Below are 9331 nucleotides of genomic sequence, written 5' to 3' on the forward strand. Positions count from 1 at the left end.
ACAGGTCATTAGAACTCCATTACAGGTTATTAGAACAATATTACAGGTGAATATAATTATATTACAGGTCATTAGAACTATATTACAGGTCATTAGAACTATATTACAGGTCATTAGAACTATATTACAGGTCATTAGAACTATATTACAGGTCATTAGAACTATATTACAGGTCATTAGAATTATATTACAGGTCAATATAACTATATTACAGGTCACTAGAATTATATTACAGGTGAATATAATTATATTACAGGTTATTAGAACTATATTACAGGTCACTAGAACTATATTACAGGTCATTAGAATTATATTACAGGTCATTAGAACAATATTACAGGTGAATATAATTATATTACAGGTTATTAGAACTATATTACAGGTCATTAGAACTATATTACAGGTCATTAGAACTATATTACAGGTTATTAGACCTATATTACAGGTTATTAGAACTATATTACAGGTTATTAGACCTATATTACAGGTTATTAAAACTATATTACAGGTCATTAGAACTATATTACAGGTCATTAGAATTATATTACAGGTTATTAGAACTATATTACAGGTTATTAGACCTATATTACAGGTTATTAGACCTATATTACAGGTTATTAAAACTATATTACAGGTCATTAGAACTATATTACAGGTCATTAGAATTATATTACAGGTTATTAGAACTATATTACAGGTTATTAGACCTATATTACAGGTTATTAGACCTATATTACAGGTTATTAAAACTATATTACAGGTCATTAGAACTATATTACAGGTCATTAGAATTATATTACAGGTTATTAGAACTATATTACAGGTTATTAGAACTATATTACAGGTTATTAAATCTACCAGTCTATAACAGGGATTAAAAGATATACACAAAGGACACATCAATACTCTCTTTCGTTTTCGTTCTCTCTCGATATGTGAGTTACATATATAGATGATAGAAGCAGTGTGCCAGGAGAGAGAAGGAGGGGGCGTGCAGACAGGAGAGAGTGCTGCAGGAGAGAGAGCGATAGAGAGAGGAAGGTTTCTGTCTCTCCCGCCGCTCCTCTCTGCTGAATAGCACTTCATCAAATGCTTGGAAAACTAATAGGGCTCTTCGGCGCACGCGTGCACACAAACACACACACACACACACACACACACACACACACACACACACACACACACACACACACACACACACGACTGTCTGTCTGTCTTCAGTGTCAAAAATCTAAAATCCTGCTTCAATGTGTAACCAAAGAGCAACGATTCATCTGTTGCTGCCTTCTCTCTCACCCAGGAAAAGGACTAAGTCAGTAACGATTCAACTTGAATGAGATTTTGTGGACATGGCTACAGTACATGACCCAAAACAGATCCCTATTACAATCAACACTGAAACATATCTTATTCTCTTTCTGGATTTACGTGAAGGAGCAGTCTAAAGTAATGACGGAAGCTATAAATAGCGTTGTGGAGTAAATTCTTCACCCGTAGAAGGTCCTTGTGGCTTGATCTGACTGGACAGTAATATCTCTCTCTCTCTCTCTCTCTCTCTCTCTCTCTCTCTCTCTCTCTCTCTCTCTCTCTCTCTCTCTCTCTCTCTCTCTCTCTCTCTCTCTCTCTCTCTCTCTCTCTCTCTCTCTCTCAAAGGGAAATACAAAACAGTGCATTCATTCCTCTGAGGCTAGAATAATAACACAACAGATGACGCCCTCCCAACACTTCAGTTTCTCCTTGACCCTTTATGATTAATTCATGTCATCAAATTGAAAGATTTATGTTAATTAAAATAAAATACCAGACTAGACCTGCCAGAGTTTATCTGTAGAATTACTCTGAGGGTTCATTAATAACCTAACACACCAGATGATGTCCCTCCCAGACTGGGTCCAGCTTTATTATCTATAGACACCAGATGATGTCCCTCCCAGACTGGGTCCAGCTTTATTATCTATAGACACCAGATGATGTCCCTCCCAGACTGGGTCCAGCTTTACTGTCAATAGACACCAGATGATGTCCCTCCCAGACTGGGTCCAGCTTTACTGTCAATAGACACATGTCAATATCGACATCAAACGATCAGGCGTTAACTTGTTATTTTAGCTAGTTATACGTCATACTGTACATTACACCATACGTCACACTTCCTCTGCCCCCTGTTCATATCCAATTGGAACATAAGGAACATCCAATTGGAACATGTTACTGCTAATGAGAGGTCACCATTGAATGGACATGAACCACAATGGCTGCCATGAGAGGACGCCACTGAAGGGACATGAACCACAATGGCTGCCATGAGAGGACGCCACTAAAGGGACATGAAACACAATGGCTGCCATGAGAGGACGCCACTGAAGGGACATGAACCACAATGGCTGCCATGAGAGGATGCCACTGAAGGGACATGAACCACAATGGCTACCATGAGAGGACGCCACTGAATGGACATGAAACACAATGGCTGCCATGAGAGGACGCCACTGAATGGACATGAAACACAATGGCTGCCATGAGAGGACGCCACTGAATGGACATGAACCACAATGGCTGCCATGAGAGGACGCCACTGAATGGACATGAAACACAATGGCTGCCATGAGAGGACGCCACTGAATGGACATGAAACACAATGGCTACCATGAGAGGACGCCACTGAATGGACATGAAACACAATGGCTGCCATGAGAGGACGCCACTGAATGGACATGAACCACAATGACTGCCATGAGAGGACGCCACTGAATGGACATGAACCACAATGACTGCCATTATCATCCTCCTCTGGATATTTGAGGTTTTAATGGGATCTCTATGTTCTGTCGCCCCTACAGGTGTGTTACTACTAATGTGACTACAGAATCAACAGGCTAACTGATCTCTGTCGTCCCTACAGGTCTGTTACTACTAACGTGACAACAGAATCAACAGGCTAACTGATCTCTGTCGTCCCTACAGGTCTGTTACTACTAATGTGACTACAGAATCAACAGGCTAACTGATCTCTGTCGTCCCTACCGGTCTGTTACTACTAATGTGACTACAGAATCAACAGGCTAACTGATCTCTGTCGTCCCTACAGGTCTGTTACTACTAATGTGACTACAGAATCAACAGGCTAACTGATCTCTGTCGTCCCAACCAGTCTGTTACTACTAATGTGACTACAGAATCAACAGGCTAACTGATCTCTGTCGTCCCTACCGGTCTGGTACTACTAATGTGACTACAGAATCAACAGGCTAACTGATCTCTGTCGTCCCTACAGGTCTGTTACTACTAATGTGACTACAGAATCAACAGGCTAACTGATCTCTGTCGTCCTTACCGGTCTGTTACTACTAATGTGACTACAGAATCAACAGGCTAACTGATCTCTGTCGTCCCTACCGGTCTGTTACTACTAATGTGACTACAGAATCAACAGGCTAACTGATCTCTGTCGTCCCTACAGGTCTGTTACTACTAATGTGACTACAGAATCAACAGGCTAACTGATCTCTGTCGTCCCTACAGGTCTGTTACTACTAATGTGATTACAGAATCAACAGGCTAACTGATCTCTGTCGTCCCTACAGGTCTGTTACTATTTATGTGACTACAGAATCAACAGGCTAACTGATCTCTGTCGTCCCTACCGGTCTGTTACTACTAATGTGACTACAGAATCAACAGGCTAACTGATCTCTGTCGCCCCTACAGGTCTGTTACTACTAATGTGACTACAGAATCAACAGGCTAACTGATCTCTGTCGTCCCTACAGGTCTGTTACTACTAATGTGACTACAGTGCCCAGAGTAAACTGCCTGCTGCTCAGTCCGGGAAGCTAAGATATGCATATTATCGGTATGTTAAGATAGAAATCACTCTGTAGTTTCTAAAACTGTTTGAATGATGTCTGTGAGTATGACATATCTCATATGGCAGGCAAAAACCTGAGAAAAAATCCACACAGGAAGTGGGAAATCTGAGGTTTGTAGTTTTTCAACTCATCCCCTATTGACGATAGAGTGGGATGTTGGTCATGTTGCACTTCCTAAGGCTTCCACTTGATGTCAACAGTCTTTAGAACCTTGTTTGATGCTTCTACTGTGAAGGGGGGCCGAACGAGAGGGGAATGAGTCAGGGGTCTGGCAGAGGGCCATTAGCTGACCATGCACGGTCACGTGAGAGTTAGCTTATTTTCCATTGCATTTCTACAGACAAAGGAATTCTCCGGTTGGAACATTATTGAAGATTTATGTTTAAAACATCCTCAAGATTGATACTATACTTCGTTTGACATGTTTCTACGGACTGTAACGGAACTTTTTTGCTTTTCATCTGCTCGTCTGCTCGCGTGTCACGAATGTGGATTACAGGGCTGAACGCGCAAAGGAGGTATTTGGACATAAATTATGAACTTTATCGAACAAATCAAACATTTGTTGTGGAACTGGGATACCTGGGAGTACATTCTGATGAAGATTATCAAAGGTAAGTGAATATTTAGAATGCTATTTCTGACTAATGTTAACCTCTAGCGACGAGCAATCCCGTATCCGGGAGCGTAATCATAGCCTCAAATGCATTAGCATAACGCAGCGGACATAAATACCCCTAGAAACTTTTCCTACTCATGAAAATCGCAAATGAAATTAAATAAATATATTCAAACAGAAGCTTAGCCTTTTGTTAACAACACTGTCATCTCAGTTTCTCAAAATATGTGTTACAGCCAACGCTAGACAAGCATTTGTGTAAGTTTATCATGGCATAATTTTCACGGAAATAAGAAAAGCAACCAAATGAAATCATTTACCTTTGAAGAACTTCAGATGCTTTCATTCAGGAGTCTCCCAGTTAGATAGCAAATGTTCCTTTTTTCCAAAAATATTATTTTTTATAGGTGAAATAGCTCCCGTTTGTTCATCATGCTTGGCTGAGAAATCGTCCGGAAAATGCTACAACTATAACGCCAAACTTTTTTCAAAATTTGCTCCATAATATCGACAGAAACACGGCAAACGTTGTTTAGGATCCATCTTCAAGGTGTTTTTAACATATATATTCGATAATATATCCGTCGAGGCAATTGGTTTCTCATAAGAAGCGATTGGGAAAATGGCTACCTCAGTATTTTACGCAAGATTTTCTGCGGGAGACACCATGTGACCACTTGCTATATATGGTCCCTTACGGCTATTCTTCAATGGAAATGCGTAAATAGACTTCACAATGCTGTAGACACCTTGGGGAATACGTGGAAAACGTAAGCTCATTCGTGGCTCATTCACAGCCATATAAGGAATCATTGGCATGAGGCGGTTTAAAAAAATGCGGCACTTCCTGGTTGGATTTTTATCTGGGTATCGCCTGTAACATCAGTTCTGTGGCACTCACAGACAATATCTTTGCAGTTTTGGAAACGTCAGAGTGTTTTCTATCCAAATCTGTCAATTATATGCACAGTTGAACATCTTTTCGTGACAAAATATCTTGTTTAAAACGGGAACGTTTTTCATCCCAAAATTTTAATAGCGCCCCCTAATGCTTAACTGGTTTTAACTCCACAACATGGCAGATATTTCTTTGGCTCTTTTGGTCTCTGAGCGCTGTACTCAGATTATTGCATGGTGTGCTTTTTCCATAAAGTTTTTTTGAAATCTGACACAGCGGTTGCATTAAGGAGAAGTTTATCTAAAGTTCCATGTATAATAGTTGTATCTTTTATCAATGTTTATTATGAGTATTTCTGTAAATTGATGTGGCTCTCTGCAAAATCACCGCATGTTTTGGAACTACTGAACATAACACGCCAATGTAAAATGAGATTTTTGGATATAAATATGAACTTTATCGAACAAAACATACATGTATTGTGCAACATTTAAGTCCTATGAGTGTCATCAGATGAAGATCATCAAAGGTTAGTGGTTCATTTTTATCTCTATTTCTGCTTTCTGTGACTCCTCTCTTTGGCTGGAAAAATGGCTGTGTTTTACTGTGATATAACATAATCGGTGACATAACATAATCGTTTGGTGTGCTTTCGCTGTAAAGCCTTTTTGAAATCGGACACTGTGGTGGGATTACCAAACAAGATTACCTTTAAAATGGTATAAGATACTTGTATGTTTGAGGAAGTTTAATTATTAGATTTCTGTTGTTTGAATTTGGCGTCCTGCACTTTCACTGGCTGTTGTCATATATATCTCGTTAGCGGGATCTCAGCCATAAGAATTAGCCACATAAGACTCCAGGAAGCAGAGAGACGCTTGGATGACCTTTCCAACAGAAAGACGGATGATTCCAACAGATATCACGACGACTCACTGAGCGTAAATATATATTGATTGCAATTATTCCTGAATGAGTGAGCGTTAATGTGCAAAGGATTATCTTTCCATTAATATAATTATTAATTGTAGTGACTCATTTTTTGTCTTTCACGCCCTTCTCAGTCCACACCCACTTCCCTTTGTCCACCAAGCCGTCATATCGGCTTAGCCCACTAGGGAACCTCCCTAATCATTTCCTTGTAACCATATCTACTGTTTGTTGGTTCGTGCATTTCTGTGATTATATAGTTAGTAAATAAATGATTACGACAATTGGTGTATGGATGATTTATAGAAAAGGCTAGGTTCGTGCAGATAACCAACAATTTATGACATTTGGAATGAGACTAACGTGAGGTAAAGAATAATTCATTAATCAGAAGAATTAAGAGTTATAAGAGTTATATTAGGACATTTTTACTTTGTAATCTGAAGATTTTGCCCCGACTTCCTAGTTATTACATTTCCTAGATGATTAAATGTACATGATTAGTTTAATCGCGTAATAATAATTACAGAGAATTGAATTGAAAAAATAACAGTCTTCACTTTAATGATGCCAAAGTCACGACACAGGGGACTGGTGTATAGACAGGGGACTGTGTGTGTGTGTGTGTGTGTGTGTGTGTGTGTGTGTGTGTGTGTGGAGAGACTCCCACTGTGGGGTTCTATGCTGTTCACCTCTAAATGTATAGTGCCTTCGGGAAAGTATTCAGACCCCTTGACTTTTTTACACATTTTGTTACGTTACAGCCTTATTCTAAAATGGATTAAATAAAACTATTTCCTCAGAAATCTACGCACAATACCCCATTATAACAAACCAAAAACATATTTTAAGAATTTTTGGAAATGTAAAAAAATCATAAAACATAAATATGTGATTTACATAAGTATTCAGACCCTTTGCTATGAGACTCGAAATTGAGCTCAGGTGCATCCTGTTTCCATTGATCATCCTTGAGATGTTTCTACTACTTGATTGGAGTCCACCTGTGGTCAATTAAATTGATTGGACATGATTTGGAAAGGCACACACCTGTCAAAAACCAAGCTATGAGGTTGAAGGAATTGTCCGTAGAGCTCCGAGACAGGATTATGTCGAGGCAAAGATCTGGGTAAAGGTACAAAAAAATTTCTGCCGCATTGACAGTCCCCAAGAACACAGTGGCCTCCATCATTCTTAAATGGAACAAGTTTGGAATCACTGTTAATGGGATGTATATATTCATATGAATGATTAGAATATTCCACCCTGAAACCATATAATTGTATGAAATTGATTAGAATCATGATGAAATTGATTAGAATCATGAGATTATTCTAATGATGCGTGTGGTTTTAGTCAGTAGAATTATATATCCACAAGTGTAATTTTTAGTATCTTACAGTATCTTACAAATTCTAGGTTTAAGTTGCAGACTGAGTAGTATAATTGAATTGGGTTATGAACCTTGAGAACATAATTCTCGCAACAATTTGGTCCTTCGAGAGACGGCTCTCAATACCTGCCTCTGTCGTCCCAAGGAACTGCTAAAAACCGTGCACGGGCGGATCCAGGATCTGTAAGACAAAGACCTGACCTCTGAATTGAGGGTTTATTTCAGGCCAGTGGTGAACTGGTACACGACAGAGGTGGTGACGAGATCCAACCTACATTGCTTTTCCCAGTCTACGAGAAGGTCAGTAAATCTCTATTCACGAATTATGGGGAAATGACGCTCGCTCTACATTCAGAAATACATTTGATTGTTTTTGTGTAGTTTAGGTGTTGATTTTAAAATTCCCATAGGGCATTCGTACCTGGTAACCTATTTTTAGTATTTTGTGTAGAGAACCCTGATATAGGTATTATTCTAGACAATTGGAAAATATGAATTGGGTGTAGAGCCACCTAGGCAACAGAAGGTCCGAAATGACACGATACCAATGTAAACTAGATCCGAAATGACAAGATACCAATGTAAACTAGATCCGAAATGACACGATACCAATGTAAACTAGATCCAAAATGACACGATACCAATGTAAACTAGATCCAAAATGACACGATACCAATGTAAACTAGATCCGAAATGACACAATACCAATGTAAACTAGATCCAAAATGACACGATACCAATGTAAACTAGATCCAAAATGACACGATACCAATGTAAACTAGATCCAAAATGACACGATACCAATGTAAACTAGATCCAAAATGACACGATACCAATGTAAACTAGATCCAAAATGACACGATACCAATGTAAACTAGATCCGAAATGACACAATACCAATGTAAACTAGATCCGAAATGACACGAGGTATCTGCAGTACCAACGTAAACTAGATCCGAAATGACACGTACCAATATAAACTAGATCCGTAATGACACGTACCAATATAAACTAGATCCGTAATGACACGTACCAATATAAACTAGATCCGTAATGACACGTACCAATATAAACTAGATCCGTAATGACACGTACCAATATAAACTAGATCCGTAATGACACGTACCAATATAAACTAGATCCGTAATGACACGTACCAATATAAACTAGATCCGTAATGACACGTACCAATATAAACTAGATCCGTAATGACACGTACCAATATAAACTAGATCCGTAATGACACGTACCAATATAAACTAGATCCGTAATGACACGTACCAATATAAACTAGATGCGTAATGACACGAGGTATCATTGGCTACCACCAAGACTATCAGTGGACACTACCTATGTAAACTAACAGAAAGGAGATATAAGAAAGGAAGCCTAATATAGCGGAGTGAGATACGAGATATTAACGTCAAAATCAGGCAGGAGAGCAACTATAGTAATTGGATAAAATTAAAAAGCAAATACATAGATCATAGAAATAGATACACATAGATTGTGAGCATAAGCATAGTAACTCAAACAAGGTTTGCTAACAATGGAAAGTAAATCCTCAAAGGAGGTTCCGGAATTAACTGGAGATGAGCGGTATATGCATTTAAAAGATAAAA

Source organism: Oncorhynchus mykiss, chromosome Y (assembly GCF_013265735.2).
Source record: "Oncorhynchus mykiss isolate Arlee chromosome Y, USDA_OmykA_1.1, whole genome shotgun sequence".
NCBI lineage: Eukaryota > Metazoa > Chordata > Actinopteri > Salmoniformes > Salmonidae > Oncorhynchus > Oncorhynchus mykiss.